The sequence below is a fragment of the Podarcis bocagei genome (genome assembly GCF_964188305.1).
Source record: "Podarcis bocagei genome assembly, chromosome: 7".
In the NCBI taxonomy this organism is placed as follows: domain Eukaryota; kingdom Metazoa; phylum Chordata; class Lepidosauria; order Squamata; family Lacertidae; genus Podarcis; species Podarcis bocagei.
Window position 1 is genome coordinate 26,116,464 of NC_138132.1, and position 17,865 is coordinate 26,134,328.

Below are 17,865 nucleotides of genomic sequence, written 5' to 3' on the forward strand. Positions count from 1 at the left end.
CAGGTGAGCTTAGGTTACCTCAGCGGTGGGAAACGTTTCCTCAGGCCTTCTGGGTAACCTCCCAAGGGGCCCGTGGCAGTGGTGGGCGGGGCCAGAAGCAAAAGTGGGCGGAGAGATGGGCGTCAATTCTACATATGCACAGTAGCCTAGTTTCTACCATACACCCCTCTCTTTCCCCCATCCAGGCAAGGAAGAGGTATTATCAGAATTCAAAGACCAGTTAAGCAAACACACCAAGAAGAGCAGATGAGGGTATGGCTTGGATGAGGGGCCTGGAGAGACCTCCAAGAACCATATAAGCTGGGAAGGACCATGGTTCAGTGCCCTGCATACATAAAGTCTGTGGTTCGACCCCCAGCAACCTCCTTATCGGGGAAGAAAGAGAGAGAAGGAAAATCAATTTTTAAAAAATAAAAAATTCAAGACCAGGTCTCTCCATAGTTTTCATTTTAGTAATAAGTTGTGACAAGTCTATTTCTGAAATTCTAGACTTGAAAGAGAAGTTGCTGAATTACAACTTATTACTAAACTGAAAACTATGGAGAGACCTGGTCTGAATAGAGATATTGGATTCTTGTCTCATTACATATGCTAAAGCTATTTTTGGTCATCTGCATACTATCCATTGCTCCCCGCCCCCCAAGGACTAATTGCAGTCGTTAACAGTCGTCAACAGATTTGCCATACCCATTGAGTCAATCACCCATCTCCTACTATCCTTCTGAGAAAAACCCCACCCCACCCTCCCACTTTATATAAGGGTCTGGTGACTTCTGTTTCAGTGCATCGGAAGAAGTGTGCTTGCACACAAAAGCTTATACCCAGAACAAAATTAGTTGGTCTCTAAGGTGCTACTGGACAATTCTTTAATTTTTTTATTTATTTTGACTGCGTCAGACCAACTCGGCTACCTACCTGAAAGGAAAATCAAGTAGGGGTGGTACAAGAAATCTTTCTGTGCTTAACACCCTGAAGAGCCACTGCCACCCAGTGTAGACCAAGGGTGGGGAATCTTTTTTCAGCTCCACAGACAGGATCCTTATCCAGATCAGCCTGAAGGGCCAAAATTGGCAGCTACCTGTCAAAATCCCTTAGGGAATGAAGCTGAGAAAGATTTCTCTACTTGTGGCTCTCCTGCCCTGGAGGAGGAAGAGAAGAAAGCCTGTGTTCTAAAAATCCGGGCTTTCTTCTCTTGTTTACACCAGGAGCAGGAGCAGTAGCTGCGGGGGGGGGGGCGGGGAGAAAGAGGAGAAAGACTTATTCCCTTGATCTCCCCCACCCCCTGGTGGTATATAAGCAGACTGGGAGAGAGAAGCAGTTCCATCAAACCACTTCCTTCTCCTTGTGCAAAGTGTGCACCTACCGCACCATCAGCTTCCAATGGGTAGTTGAAAGCACACTTTGTTCCAGGGTAAAGGATCCTTTGGGACCCCAGGTGCTGGTGGTTCCATTGCAGGCCCTGCTTTACCCTTCATCATCTCACATCTGATATCAAATGGGGAGGCCTGGCAGGCCGAAGGTTTCCAACCCCTGGCATAGACAATACTTAGCTAGTCCGACTTGGCATAAAGCCACTTCCCATGATTCCTGTGGTGTGTGGGAACCAGGGGAAGGACTATATCTCAGTGGCAGAACATCTGTTTGAATGCAGAAAGTCACCGGTTCAATCCCTGGCATCTCCAGCGAGGGCTGGAAAAAACTACTATCCAAAACTCTGGAGAGATGTTGCCAGTCAGTGTGGACAATGCCGAGATAGATGGACCAATAGCCTGACTTGGTACAAGGCAGCTTCTTAGGTTCACATGTCACCGGGTGGACCTGAAGTGGCCATCAAGCATGAGTACATATAGGCCCCAACTGCAAAAGAGGGAATCCACTGAAGTAACATTTAAGCACATTCGGATACCTGCATTTATTATTTGGTTGTTCTGCAGTAACACCCCTCCTGTGAGAGCAATGGTAGCTCCGGGATAGAGCATCTGCTTTGCATGCAGAACGTCCCAAGCCCAAGCCCCAGCACCTCCGAGCAGGGCCTGCTGGAAACCCTAGAGAAGCTCAGGCAGTGTAGACAGTATTGAGCGAGATGGACCAATGGTCTGATTCGGTATAAGGCAGCTTCCTATTTTCCCTGGGTTAATAACAGGTTACTTGTGGCACAGCTGGCACTGCCTTGAAGTTGCTCCCTGGGGGGTCTTTTCCCAATGCTGCACTGGCAGCTTCTGTTTTGATTGCATGGGTATTTCCATGCATGATCTGACAGATGGGGGGGGGAGGAGGAGGAGGAGGAAAGTGTGCTGGCATGGAAGTGGATGCACCAACTAGGGCAGCCTTTTCCAACTTTGCACCCTCCAGCTGGGGCTGATGGGAGCTGTTGTTCCAAAGCACCAGGTTGCCAAAGACTGGACGATGCAGGGCTGTTCGTGTTGATTCAGTATCTTTTATCTATTATGTAGTGTTATTTATTAAACTTATTTGTAGCTTGTCGCCTAACGGGTCTCCAAGAGACTTGCACGGAAGAACATACACATGTAGTATATGTGATGTATTATAAAATACAAAGGAAAGGGGAAAGAGATAATATAAGTATCAACATTCCATGCAGAAAAAGAGCAGAATTCAGTGGAGATCTAGATGGATTGTTACAGGGGCTTAAGGTATTTCACTACGAAGGCTGCCACATGCAGTTCAGTGGTTCACCACATAGGGGTGCTGCACACCAATCCATCAGCTCCTAATATGGTCCGGCAAATCTCAGGCTCATCACCTGATCAGTCCAAATTGCCACTCAACTTTTTATTTTTCTGGATTATGATGACATCTACACCACAGCTTCCCTCCAAGGAGCTTGAGGTGGCATGTATGGCTCTCTCCCAATTTTATCATCACAACAGTCCTGCAAGGTGGGTTAGGCTGAGAGATGGTGGCTGGCCCAAGGTGAGCTTCATGGCTGAGGGGGGTTGGGAACCCTGGTCTCCCAGGTCCTAGTCCAGCATTCTAACCATTACACCACAATGGCTCTCTTCAGAATCTGGCGATTCCTTCCCTTCTACTCAGTCCCCACCCCAGCATAAAATATAGTTGAATGAGTTAATAAGCGTTATCTGGTCCAACCTCCTGCAATTCAGGAATCACAGCTAAAGAATCCAGGACAGATGAGCATCCAACCTGTATCACAAAAACCTGCAAGGAAGGAGAGTCCACCACCTTCTGAGGATGGGAACCTCCTGAGCAGATTATCATGGCTCCCAATGGAAGATTCAGCAACTGAGTCAGGGCGCTAGAAATGGGAGGAGGAGCACCTTTGTGGGAAGAACCATAATGAACATGTAAAGCAAATGAACTGGAGCATTCATGCTGTAAACAAATAAGGTCCAGTGCTGAGGGCCTTCTGGCGGTTTCCTCACTGCAAGAAGCCAAGTTACAGGGAACCAGGCAGAGGGCCTTCTCGGTAGTGGCACCTGCCCTATGGAACACCCTCCCACCAGATGTCAAGGAAATAAACAACTATCTGACCTTTAGAAGACATTTGAAGGCAGCCCTGTTTAGGGAAGCTTTTAATGTTTAACAGACCAATGTATTTTAATATGTTGTTGGAAGCCGCCCAGAGTGGCTGGGGAAACCCAGCCAGATGAGCGGGGCATAAATAATAATATGTTGTTGTTGTTTGTTGTTGTTGTTGTTTCTGCTTCAGCTAAGTAAAACCCGCAGGAGAAATTTCATTTCCAAGTTTAACCTCTGAGCTCCAAATGTATGGGAAACCAGAATGTCCTTTCTTATTTAGACTGGCTACAGATGTCCTGCTTGAACAAATGCCTATTTGGAAACAGGATTCCCCCCCCCCTTCCTCAAAATGGTATGGGACAGCTGCATATTCCCATATTGCAGGGGCTGGACTAGATAGTCCACAGGGTCCCAACTCTACAATTCTATGATCTCCAGGTAGGGTTGGGCGTGAACCCTGCCCCAAACCCTGCAGTTGCTGCCAGTTAGTGCCAACAGCCCTGAGCTGAAAAGGGCAATTGGTCTGGCTGAGTATAAGACATTGCTAGCAAAGCTTCTGGGTTTGAATGGGAGAGCTACCTGGCTTCTGGCGACTGCAGCAGCAGCAGCAGCGGCAGCGGCATCTGAGTTGGTAGGCCTAATGAGTGGGCTGTTACTGCTGGGTTAGGAATCGGTGCGAGAGCCAAAACAGCGAGGAGGGATGCTGTGACGGGGTCCCCACACCCTCGCTTGGTGACGTTCATCCCCGGGAAAGGAAAAATCCACCGCTGCAGCGGCAGCAACAACAACAATGCCACCACAGTGATGCTTCCCCGCTGCCAACTCTGCTCTGACAGCTCATCAGAGGTGGGGAAAGGGAGGCGGTGCGTAGAATCCTAATCAAAGGCGGCAGCTGACTGGGCCCTGGAGAATGAGCCACGTCTAATTTTGCTTTGCAGTCTGACTCAAGGAGAAGAGGCGGGCGGGGGGGGGGGGTTGAGAGCGGGTGGTCTTTGGGAGGCCAGGCATGGGGTTAGCGTGACCTAAGGGGGTTTCCATTCAAGCTAAGCACCTCTGTGGAGTGTGCTTTGAAACACTAGGGCTCAGCACTGAGAAGACGGGCCGTCGTGAATTATAAAAAGAGTCCCTCTGAGCATGTGCTGATGAACACTGCCACACATCTGGGATGGGGGAGAAGGGCTCCATGTGGTGGTAAGTCACCAGGGGGAGTCTTTCAGGCAGACACATGCTTTTTTCTAAGCAAAGCACCACAGCTGAGTGGCCAGCAGTTTGTCAAGGAAGGGATAGATGAAAGAAAAACTCAGTGAAGGTCCCACCCATTGCAGCAATCCTTGCTTCACCCAGCAGGGGGTGCCCTACGGAACAAGGGAAGAGCACCCACACTGTACCCTGAAAACACACCCAACACACATTTAAAACTGTAGTTTAGTAAGGGTGCTGGGAACTGTAGCACTATGCCAGTGGTAAGCTAAAGTTCCCAGAGGGTACTTTCGGGAAGCCATGTGGTCTAAATGTATGGTGTAGGTGTGATGAGAGAGATCCCTTCTCAGATGTTTAAGAAATTGTGGAAGTGGTGTAATAGGGATTGCGTACTCTGACCTTCATGGGTTCTTCAGTAAGTTTTGGGCAAAACCCTTCATGCTTAGAACTGGGCATGCATAGAACTCTAAAGGCATATCTGTCTTCAAGGAGCTACAAGATGGCCTCTGGCATCTCCAGTTAAAATACCCCTGGTACCACAGGATGGGAAAGAACTTCTGCCCAGAGAATTGCTGCCGGTCAGAGTAAACTATGCAACCAGGCAACATGGAAAGTTGGACCTGCTTCAAGGGAGCTTCCTATGGCTGCATCCGCACTGTGCATTTAAACTACATTTATACGACTTCAACAGTGGTAGCTTCCTCTCAAAGAATAATGGGAACTTGAGTTTACTCCCTCACAGAACTACAATTTCCAGCACCCTTAACAAACTATAACTCCCAGGATTCTTTGGGGGAAGCCATGTGCTTTAAATGTAAGGTGCGGCTGTCACACAAGTTGTTCCTAATGCTAGTTCCATCCAGCTAGGTAGGGGAGGGAATTCCTAAGCACTGCATTCCACACCTTTGTCCATTGTGTGGGCTGTAGAGCCTGGTCTCAACCTGAATTTTTCTTTACAGTTGTATATAAATTTGGGGTGCTGGGTTTTTTTTTGTTTTTTTAGAAATCTGAGCAACCTGTGCAATCCAAAGGACTCATGTCTCTTTATCTTTCCTGGCATGGAGGTGAGCAGCTCCACAACTGGTAAGAATTCAACAGATGCTGCTTTGAAGGTGCACTTCACCTGCTGAATGCCTACCTGTTTTGCAAGCTGCTAATGGCACAGGAACCCTGGCAGGTGAGGGGGAAAGGCAATGTCCGTAGCATGCGGGATAGATGCTAGAACGATGCTCTCTGGGTCTACCAGGTTTGGGGAGAGAGGGGGCAATTAAAATGCCTATAGAATGCCTACAGAAGTTGCAGTGTTAAAGTGTTAAAGACGACAGTATTGATTCCTTTTTTGCTGCAGTTCTGAATGAAACATTTGTGCGTCTGAGGGGATGAATTGTAAGCCTAGCAGTGCAGAACCTTTGGAGACCACAACACCCTCCTGCGCTGTGTAGCTGACACCTCATCCTGCGCCGAGGGATCGCAGCGTAAACACTCTGCAGCTTCTCTGCATAGGTGCCTGGAATATTAATAATCACTTTAATGGGTTTCCTCCTCTCCCCCCCCCCGTCACCCGCACACTTTCTTTTTACTCCTTGTTTTATGAGCTCTGGAAATTACCACGGCTAATGACGACTCCCTCAAGGATGGAAGCCTTTCAAGGCTAATGGCAAGAAGGTTCCTTGAGAAGCAGAGGACCTGTCTCTGGGTACACACACAATTGTGAGCATTCATGAGCAGACACATGCATCAGCATCTTTCAACCTGGGGGGTCACCTGCAAGAATGAAGGAGAGCAGGATGGGAGGCAGGAGTGGTAAAGAGCGGCTCCCTCGCTTTTGCTGAAGCTCAGAAAATAGCCCACTGTGGAATCTGGTAAGAACTGTTTGATCATGGAACCATCTCCTTCCTTGGAGGTTTTTAAGCAGAGGTTGGATGGCCACCTGTCAGGGATGCTTTAGCTGAGATTCCTGTATTGCAGGGGGTTGGACTAGATGACCCTCAGAGTCCCCTCCAACTATACAATTCTATGCTTCTATGACCTGATACAGGGACGCGGGTGGTGCTGTGGGTTAAACCACAGAGCCTAGGACTTGCTGATCAGAAAGTCGGTGGTTTGAATCCCCGTGACGGGGTGAGGTCCCGTTGCTCGGTCCCTGCTCCTGCCAACCTAGCAGTTCAAAAGCACGTCAAAGTGCAAGTAGATAAAAAGGTACCGCTCCAGCGGGAAGGTAAATCGCATTTCCATGCATTGCTCTGGTTCACCAAAAGCAGCTTAGTCATGCTGGCCACATGACCCAGAAGCTGTACACTGGCTCCCTTGGCCAATAAAGCAGGATGAGCACCGCAACCCCAGAGTCGGCCGCGACTGGACCTAATGGTCAGGGGTCCCTTTACCTTTACCTATGACCTGCTATAAATACTGAGAAAAGATCCATACTATACAGTAACAGATTTGTAGGGTTGGAATGACCCCGAGGGTCATTAGTCCAACTCACTGCAATGAAGGAATGACAGCTAATTTTTGGTAAAGCCATGTGCTTTAAATGGATATGGATGGGACCTGAGTGTGGAGGCTCCTGTTCAAGGTGCCAGCCAGCAAGCCGTGCCCTTTACCTGAGCTTTCCATTCCACCACCCCAGGCAGACAGCATTCTGTGGTTGCCAAGCATGCTTGGTCCTCATTGGGCTGCTTGCACTTCCATAAACTTTTCACTTCCAGCCAATATTTTTGTCTCATTTCTGGATGTTGCTGCTTTGGCTACGTGAAGGACCAACACTACGCAAGCTCAACATTGCAAGAGAGAGGGTTTTCTCCCCCATAGTACACACATCATAACTGGTCTGAGGACAGAGCTCACGCAGAAGCAAATCTGAACAAGGGGGAAAGTCAGAAGCTCAGTGACAGAACATCTGCTTGGCATGCAGAAGGTCCCAGGCTCAACCCCCAGCATCTGCAGGTGTGGCTGGAGCAGAAGCCTTATATCCTAGAGAGCCTTTGCCACTCAGTGTAAACCAGATGCTGGGGACTTTGGGGGGATGGAGGGCAGCATCCTTCTCTAGCCCCACTCACATAGGACAACTGACAGGGGGTGGGGCAATGTACCTGCCAATCACCTAATGTCATCATGATGTCAGGTGGGTTGCTCAGGGAAGTTTTTAATGTGTGACATTTTGGTGTATTTTTAATCTTTGTTGGAAGCCACCCAGAGTGGCTGGGGAAACCCAACCAGATGGGCAGGGTACAAATAAATAATAATAATAATAATAATAATAATAATAATAATAATAATAATAATAATAATTACTACTACTACTACTACCCCTTTCACCTGTCGAAACATGTTTTGCAGCACTTCCCAAGTGCCCAAGTGCTAGCTGGTTGTCAGGTGTTTGGGAGCTGCAGCGTCAAGGGGCTTTGGTGGTCCAATAGCACAAAGCATTTCCATTGAAACCGCTTATAAAATGGAGCCTTTTCCTCCCCATCAGCTGGTGAGCAGAGGGACCACGCTTTGCTCCAGCAAAGGAACAATCAGGGGTTGGGTTTAAGTTCCCAACTGCTGCTTTCTAGCTGCACTGGGCTTAGGTGAAATGGCCTTAGGATCACAGAATCACAGTTGGGAACATGAGGATCATCTTGTTCAGCCCCCTGCAATGCAGGGATCTTTTGCCGAACATGGGGATCAAACCCACGACCCTGAGATTAAGAGTCTCATGCTCAACCAGCTGAGCTACCCCTCAGGTTGTAGGCCAATTGTGGAGGCTGGGTGGGCAGTTTTGACCTTGGATCAAGAAGCAGGTCCTGAGCACCCAAACAGCCTGGTCTGCTGCCACATGCCAAGCTGTTGCTCCAGAGCAAAGATGGGGAGCCTGAAACCTTCCCCATGTTGCTGGACTTCATCTCCCATCTGCAGGGCCATTGGCAAGGGATGAGGGGAGCTGTACTCCAACCCAACCTGGAAGGTCACTCAGGTAGACCCTCAGGTGGTGCAATGAGTCAGTGCATCTATCTGTTAACCAGAAGTCTGTTGCCAGGATTCCTGCATTGCAGAGGGTTGGGCTAGATGACACCTCGGGGTCCCTTCCAACTTACAGTTCTGTGATTCAGGAGGGCATGACTAGAAGCAACGGGTAGAAACTTCAGGCAAGCAGGTTTCACTGGAACTTTATCCGAACAATACGAGATGTTCCACAGAAGGACCGGCTGCCCTTGGAGGTAGTGTCCTCTCCTTCACTGGAGGGATTTAGTCCAAGGCTGGGATGCCATCTGCCATGGATGCTGTTTCCTTCAGCGGTTGCCAAGCACCTGAGGCCATTCGTCAGTGAGTGACATGGACACCACCTTCTCTGGTCAGTTTTCTTTCTGCTTCCCCAGATCACCCACCCTGCGCCCCAAGAGACCAGGGAGAAAGTGTTGCATGCACACACTTCACTTCCCCAAGGGCCAGGTCCCGTGGAATTAATCTGAGCCATCAAATGCGCATGAAGCTGAGTGAGGAAGTGGCAAAGCGTGGCTCTCTTCCAATGTCCTCCTTCAGCAATATGTGATTTTCAAGGATGAAAAAGGTCCCCATCCTCACCACTTCATAACCAAGGGGGCAGTGTGTGTGTGTGTAAACTCAGAGACTTTGTAGGTGCCAAGGGAAGACTTCAAGAGTGCCATAGCATCCATAGGTGCTACATGGGTGGCTCCTGCTGTGGTTGCATCCTGCATTGCGGATCCTGCACAGAGCAGATGGTCGTACTAGATGACCTCTGAGGCACCTTCCAACTCTTATGATTACGGGATTATATCACTAAATAGTATATAGTGAGCCATCCTTGTGCAGTGATTCACCAGGCAGTGGGAGCATGGCCAGAACTGGCAAATTTACTTTGGGGATTACCTTTGAGGCATCTTTTGCATCCCCCGCAAATCAATGAGTCAATGACAGAGACACATGTGGCTTCTAGGGCACCTAAGCCCACATCCTTAGCCCTGCAGGACTGGCTTCTTAGGCAAGCAACACCAGCAAAACCATGGTAGCCAGTGAAAGATGGGGTGTAGCAAGGTGGAATGGTATATACAAACCTTCTGGAAGGGCAACAGCAGGGATCATTCAGTTTGTCACTTAGGGGTTAACACAGTTGTCAGTAAATCTACTGGCCAAGCAGGTGGCAGCAGTGTTGCTTAGCAACCAAAGAGTGGCAAGATCCTCAAAGAGGCAGCATATGCTCTGTTTTGTTTTGCAGCTCAGAGGCAGCTTTCCTCTGGAAATTTGGTTGAACTTTTCTCAACAAGGCCTTTCCCAAATAGGCAAAGCGCCTCTGCTTCTTCCTCCCCAAGTTATATATGCTGTTGTGTTCCCTTTGTTCAGTGAAGGGCTGCCAGGATTTCCTCTCTGGTCTCAGCCTGCTTTATTTAAGTGACAATAATAATAATAATAATAATAATAATAATAATAATAATAATAATAATATATACCCCACCCATCTGGCCGGGCCTCTCTAGCCACTCTGGGCAGCTTCCAACAGGATATTAAAAACACAATAAAACATCAAACTTAAAAACTTCCCTAAACAGGGCTGCCTTCAGATGTCTTCTAAAAGTCAGATAGTGGTTTATTTCCTTGACGTCTGATGGGAGGCGTTTCGCAGGGCAGGCACCACTACCGAGAAGGCCCTCTGCCTGGTTCCATGTAACCTCACTTCTCACAGTGAGGGAACCACCAGAAGGCCCTCAGAGCTGGACCTCAGTGTCCGGGATGAACCAACAGAGTATTATAATGCACACAGCTGTATACATTCTTCCACCATAGAGCATTCCTAGTTTCCACCTGACTCCCCTCATTATCATAACCCCGGGGCCATCCACTGAAGCTGAATGGTGGAAGACTCAGCACAGACCAAAGAAAGAACTTTTTCAAACAGAGTACAGTAAACATGGAACTCATTGCCACAAGATGCTGTGAGGACCACAAATTGAGATGGCTTTAAAAGAGGATCAGACCAACCTGGGAAAGATAAGGCTACTGGCCATGACAATGATGTTCTTACTCTACTGTCAGAGGTCTTGAGTCTCTTATATATAGCAGTTTCTGGGAATCACAGGTGAGGAGAGTTGCTGTTGCATTCATCCTCTGCTTACAGGCTTCCCAGGTTGGATTTTTTAGCAGGATTCAAAACTTAAATCAAACACATCACTGACAATAATTCCAGGCAGCCCCCTCTGACCCTCTCTCTGTCTCTCACATACGCACGCCAGCCTCACCACAGCTATTTCTCTCTGTTGCTATGAAACCGCACATAAGTCTCCAGGCCGATCAGACCTCGGCAAAGCAGCCTTTCGATAAACCATGCAGGACCCCAAGGTCTCAAGGGCTTACGGAGGTTGACAGACAGACCGGCTCACGCAATCTCCTCCAGAATCAAATCAGATCAGATCAATGCCAAAACAGGCCACAAGGAAAAGCGGGGGGATTAGGCAAGCAATTAAAAGGGGAAGATGCACAGGTGAAAAACAAAGAGCCCACAGTGAAGGCAGTAGGGCTGAGAGGTTATCAGCCTGCCCATCCTTCTCAGTAGCCCACACAGCAGTTTTAATTAAGCACGTAGGATTTATTGGCTGGCTGGCTGGCTGGCTGACTGGCTGAGACTTAAAAGCCCAGTAGATGAATCTCTATTCCAAAAGCAGCCAACTTGATGCCTATGGGTACTCTCAAACAGGGCATGATGAAGATGGTGGTCTTCTCCTACTCTGTCCCTGCAATCTGGCATTTAGAGGTATACTGCTTCCATACATGGAGGTTCTATTTTATTAGTAGTAGTAGTAGTGGTAAAGGCAAAGGCAAAGTACCCCTGAACAGTTAAGTCCAGCCAAAGGTGACTATGGGGTGTGGTGCCCATCTCACTTTCAGGCTGAGGGAGCCGGCGTTTGTTCACAGACAGCTTTCCGGCTCATGTGGCCAGCAGGACTCAACTGCTTCTGGTGCAATGGGACACTGAGACTTGCAGCTAACAGTCCTGTTCCCCTTGAATTATTCCAGGGGTCACATAGGCTCCCTCAAAGTTAGAAGAAGAAGAAGAAGAAGAAGAAGAAGAAGAAGAAGAAGAAGAAGAAGAAGAAGAAGAAGAAGAAGTAGTAGTAGTAGTTTGGATTTGATATCCCACTTTATCACTGCCCTAAGGAGTCTCAAAGTGGCTAACAATCTCCTTTCCCTTCCTCCCCCACAACAAACACTCTGTGAGGTGAGTGGGGCTGAGAGACTTCAGAGAAGCGTGACTGGCCCAAGGTTACCCAGCAGCTGCATGTGGAGGAGAGGAGAAGCGAACCCGGTTCACCAGATTACGAGTCCACCGCTCTTAACCACTACACCACACTGGCTCACTACACCGAACATTTTAGCATCAGTTTGTTACTGCAGAGAGGGGCATATTATCTACACCCCAGATGTCAACTGGTTAAATCAGGACTAAGAGCCTAAGAAGAACTCTGCTGGATCAGGCCATTGGCCCATCTAGTCCAGCATCCTGCTCTCACAGTGGCCAACCAGGTGCCTGTGGGGAAGCACACAGGCAGGAGCTGAGCCCAAGAGCCCTCTGCCTTCCTGTGGCATTCAGAAGCATTACTGCCTCTGACCATTGAGGCAGAGCATGGTCATCATGGCTAGCAGCTTTGTGGTGCCTTCCAGATGTTGTTGAACTATGACTCCCATCCTTGGCCCAGTCAGCAAGGCCAACAGTTAGGGGAAATGAGAGTTATAGCCCAGCAATGCATGGTAGGCACAGCATTGACCATTCCATGATTAAATAGTTATTCCTTCTGCCTTTGAGGTTGGGCGACTAGGAACCTCCCATCTAAAATTTCCAGCACCTTCACATTATATTTCAGGGGTGGGAAACTTGTGACCCTGCAAATGATGCTGGACTCCACTTGCTATCAACCCATCCATCCAGCATGGCCAATGGTCAGGGGTGATGGGAGCTGCATCCCAGGTTACTCATACCTGACAAAGACCAACACTGAACACGGCTGCTGAGGTATGGTTACTGGGTCACCAGACTGTGACTGTAATCAGGACTGTGTCACCAGAACTGGGCTGCGGAGAAAAAAGAGGGTGCTATTAGCAATGATTCAGGGAAAGCCAGGTTTTGCACATGTGGGTGGGGGTGGCACAGTCTCCCCCATGTTCTCGGAGACAAAAGCTGTTGCAATCCAGCAAGGCCCCTGTGACTGGAAGAAGCTGCTCCTAACAGACTAAGCTGAAGCTCTGCTTGAGTTTCTATGTGGCGGAAGCAGGATTCAAGCCGGCTTGTATGAATTCTGAGACTGAGCAACATACGAAGCTCTATCCAGTGTGCTACCTATAACTTGAGCTTTGCTTTTTGCCATCCTGGGAACTAGCACTTTACTTTGCCTAAATGGAAACTGAACTTTGCCTTGCTTCGCTTGGTCAACATGTCATCTAAGAACCAAGAGGCAGGTGCCTCAAAATCATATGGTACTGATTTCCATGGGCTGGATGGTACAACATCTGCAGGACAAGATAGAGCATGCCTCCCTGGGGAGCAGAGGAAAATTCCCAGGACAAAGGAAACCAGCATGTCAGGGATTTCATAGGCTGGCTTTCATCCTGACAGGCTAGCATTTTCTGCATAGGAAGGGTTCCCTACCACCCCATGGGGAGAATTCAAAAGCATGGCACACACAGGCACACCAGCTTGCTGCCTGAAGTAACACAGTCCAAAACAGTCTGCATCGCATGAATGATTCTGCTGCTTACATAAGGAAATTTCCTTGACCACCTTAGGAATCATCCTGGTATCATACAGGGAGCCTACCTTGAAATAAAGCAGGCAATTCTGTAGCAGAAGCAACTGCCCCCCCAGGAGAAAATTCAGCTCTCACCTTGTATCTTAAATGACACATCTGAGGTTATGGAGGAGGGGAAGAATTCTCACTGACTATTGAAAACATCAACATCAGTGCCTTCCTGCCTTCCTCACTTCTTCTGAGGGAGGGAAATATGCCCAAATGCATCCAGGAAAGGTTAAGACAGGTAATGAACCAAAAGTACCAGGAATTGACGGTGTCCAAAAGCTATTGTGCTCTCAAGAACATTGGGGGGGGGGGAGAAAGAGAAGCGAAGCGAATGTATCTGCAGTGCGCTGAGTCACCAATTCAGTACAGCCTACACATGTTGATTCATAAAACGGCACATCAGCCCCACTGTCATAAGCCCTGAGTGCTTCCCTGAGCATTTAGGCACTCTCTTAGACTTGCCTCTGTGCATGCATTTGTGCTCACATATACAGCCTGTTGCTTTCTCCCCCCAGACATCCACTCACAGGCCATTAGGTCCAAGCCAGATTTCCCCAGCAGCACTAACAAGCTGCAAGCAGCCTCTGCTCTGCTCTGCTCTGCTGCTGGCCAGCGGATGTGTGGAGTAATGTGGGTGGGAGAAGCTCATTCATTTGGAGAGGGGTGCAATCAAAATGAGGGAAGCCAAAGCCAGTGCAATGCCTCATGTACACCCACACGATCTTAATCCAGTTCCTGCTGTCAATCCTTCTCCAGCATTGCATTGTGCTGGTTAAGGATGTTTCTGCACAGCTAAAGCAGCATGTACTAAATGCTGATGATGATCCCTGGTGTACGTTTCACGTGAGACGCACAGCTTGGCACCAGCAACCCTATCTCCCTTCTACATGCAAAGAAGGGAGCCCAGTCTTATTGTGGTGTCAGGGATTCCCACTGAAGATCAGGGATGGAGAGCCTATGACTTTGCTAGACTACAATTTCCATCATCCCCAACCACAGGCCCTGCTGACAGAGGGCTCATTCACATTTCCTCTTGTCCTTCTGCTTTTCTCCAGGGAAAATTACTCTATAGTGCTCAATAGGAGCAAATGGCAATTTGGGTTTTCTCCGGATTGACGTTTGCTCCAATTCAGCACTAAAGAGTGGGTTTTCCCTGGGACAGGAGTGAGGCAAGTGGAAAACCACTCAAACCCATGCTTGCTAGGCATGGGATAAGAGCAGCCATAGGCAACCTTTGCCTTCCAGATGTTTTGGGACTACAACTCCCATGATCCCTAGCTAACAGGACCAGTGGTCAGGGATGATGGGAACTGTAGTCCCAAAACATCTGGAGGGCGAGGTTGCCTATGCCTGAAGGCTGATCAAAGCTGGAATCCAACAACATTTGGAAGGTCACAGGTTCCCCGTCCCTGATTTATAGCTATTAAAGGGATGATCCAGTTTACAGTTTTCTTTATTCTATGATATCTGGTGTGATTGATTGATTTCAGTTTATACCCACCTTCTGACACAAAGCACCCAAGGCAATTAACCACAGCAAGGACAGTCAACAATAAAACAATTTTTAAAACCAAGAGCAATGTGGTTGGCAGAGTGTTGCATTTGGATTAGGGAGACCAGGGTTCAAATCCTCTCTCAGCCATAAAGCTCTCCGTGTGGCCTTCTGCAAGTCTCTCTCAGACAAGCATCCCACATAATATTAGCAGAGGTTTCCCCATTAAGCTCTGATGTTGTTGAATACAGGGCATCCCTCATGAGAAAGAAAATGGAAAGGAAGAAACATGCACACCTGGAAAGTTTTAGCAATTAGTATCAGCTGCCTGGCTCAAAAAGGGAAGCAACTTAATTACAGGTGCAAGTTGGCATTACTATTTTAAGAAGCAAAACACTTGTTAAGAGATGTAAAGGGGGAAAATAAAGCACCGGATTCTCTTCGCTCAAGAGTCTTTAATTAATCTGGCTTGGTGGTAGGTGGAGAGTTATAGAGACGGGCAACTGTTTCCTGCATAGGAATAGAATATTTCATCCTGCAAAGGCTTGAAACAATGGGTAAAGGCCCACTTTTGCAACTGAATATATTATACAGATGAAGCACATTTACCTGTACTTTTCTGTTTTGCATGAGCAGCACCAGGTTGGCAAAGGCTGATCTACAGCCCACCTTGTCAGAGGCAGCTCAAGAGACTTCTGTGGTGCGGCTTGCCTGTTTCCAGTTATGACTGTTCCTGGATGAGGCCACAAGGATCCATGCTCTAGTTACTGCCTGTTTGAACAATTGCAGCGGTAGCCAACATGGTGCCCTCCATATGCTGTCGGAGCCTGCTCTCATCAGCCATAGCCAGCATGGCCAGTGGTCAGGGACAACAGGAGATGAAGTTCAACAACACTGGCTTCAAAAGAAGATCATGGAGGACAAGAGTATCGACTGCTACTAGCCATAATGGCTATGCTCTGCCTCCATGCTTGCAGCATTGGTGCAGAAACACCTGCTGAAGATCTTGCAGTTAACAAGCGCCTCCCTGTCCTTTCCCCATAATATGTGATTTGTGTCAAAGCACATGCACACACATGACAGCCGTAGTGATGGCGGGATGGTCTGAGATGCAGCCGCCACCAAAAGGCTTTGCTTCAGCTTCATGCAGATTAATGAGATGGTGTTTGCAGAGCCAGCTCTCTCCACTGGTTCCCTACAAGGCACTGCTGTGCTTGCCTGCTTCGTACAGGCTGCATAGATTCCAGACACTCAGCCAAGTCTGTGCAAAGAGCGTATTGTGACTTGAGCTCAATAGCACCATGACAATGCACAAAGAGGGTCAAGGACACCCTGAACCAGAGCACTCTCTGTTCTTTTATAATGTGTGTGTATGAGAGAGAGAGAGAGAGAGAGAGAGAGAGAGAGAGAGAGAGAGAGAGAGAGCGCGTTCAGCAGCATCACCATACAAATCAGTCTGGAGGAGAGCTGCTCGGCTTCCCATTGAGGGTGTCGGACTGACAGTTACATAGCGTTGCCCTGTGTGTCAGCATGAGAGCTACCGTGACGCAGTTTAGCAAATACCAGTGTTGGACTCAGACCAGGAAGATCTGGGTCCAAATCACCAGTGTGTGTTGGATTACTTCAGCCCCCTTGCCATATCTGGGGCCCAGAGCATGTTATACATGAGCACATGATTCTGGCCCAGCCTTGCCCAGCCTTGTGCCCTCCAGGTGTTTTGGACTCCCATTCCCATGTGCTCCTGCAAGCTGTTTTCTTTCATTATTGAGAGTCAGTGTCATGCCGTGGGTAGCTTCCATTGACTTTTTCCAAAGAAAGCCATGAGAGACTCCTCAGTCACTCTTTACTTTATATAATGCATTTATTTTAGTGTTTTAAGATTGTAAACCGCCTTGAGTGCCTTGGCAGAAAGGTGGCCTATACATCCAATGAATGAATGAATGAATGAATGAATGAATGAATAATTAATGTGCAAATGTAATTTGAAATGCAGAGGGGTGGGGGGACATGGACATATGACCTTGCTCAATTTTAGGCTGGTGATGTGTGCACAGCCTTTATCTGGAGGAATTGATGAGGCAATGCTTTCATTTATTAACCTTCAGAGGCCCTTTACAACCATCCTTCCTTGGTTCCTTCCTTGATTTCTTTTGCTGTATTTCCTTTTATTATTTTGACCTGGCTTCACCCTGTATCCTCAACTCACCTTGTATCAGAAAAGGCTGTTTTTGCTGCTTTTCTGGCATTGTTGCTTTAAAGAAATTAAAAGGGGGGGGGATCAGAAGTGCACGGTGACTGATGAAGTGAAGCCCTGCAGCATCACTCACCTTCTTAATTTCCTTTTTGCGAAAAATTGAGAATGGCATCTTCTACGACTTCTGTCCTCCACTCTTTCCCTCTATGGCAGCCTTTGCCTGCCATTCTCTTGGTGAAGAAGTACAGTCTAAAATTAAAAGCAACCAACTGGGATAACTCAGTAGGCAGAGCACGAGACTCTTCATCCCAGGGTTGTGGGTTCGAGCACTGTGTTGTGCAAAATATTCCTGCATTGCAGGGGTTGGACTAGATGACCCTTGTGGTCCCTTCCAACTCTACAGTTATATGAAACAAGAGAACAGAGAAGGCAACAGCGAGGTGGAGGGAGACCAGAGGGGAAGAAGGCTCTTCAGTCAGTGGTAGAATATCCATTTTGCATGCAGAAGGTTCCAGGCTCAATCCCCAGCATCTCCAGGTATAGCTGGGAAGACCCCCCACTTGACATCCTGGAAAAGCCACTTCCAGCCAGTGTATAAAGCGCACAGCTAGATAGACCAGTGTTCTGACTCACCATAAGGCAGATCCCTATGTTCCTGACGCATTAGCATTTTCTATTATTAATGTATGTGT

The 17,865-nt window shown here is 48.1% G+C and overlaps 1 long non-coding RNA gene across 1 annotated transcript in view; it reads left to right on the top strand.

Annotated features, from left to right (window-relative positions):
- Positions 1-378, top strand: part of LOC308591347 — a 33,928-nt gene extending 33,550 nt beyond the window's left edge. The window contains exon 3 of the long non-coding RNA XR_014010119.1: positions 186-378. This is a non-coding gene — a long non-coding RNA (uncharacterized lncRNA). The remainder of the gene's footprint in view (positions 1-185) is intronic.
- Positions 379-17,865: the final 17,487 nt, after the last annotated feature.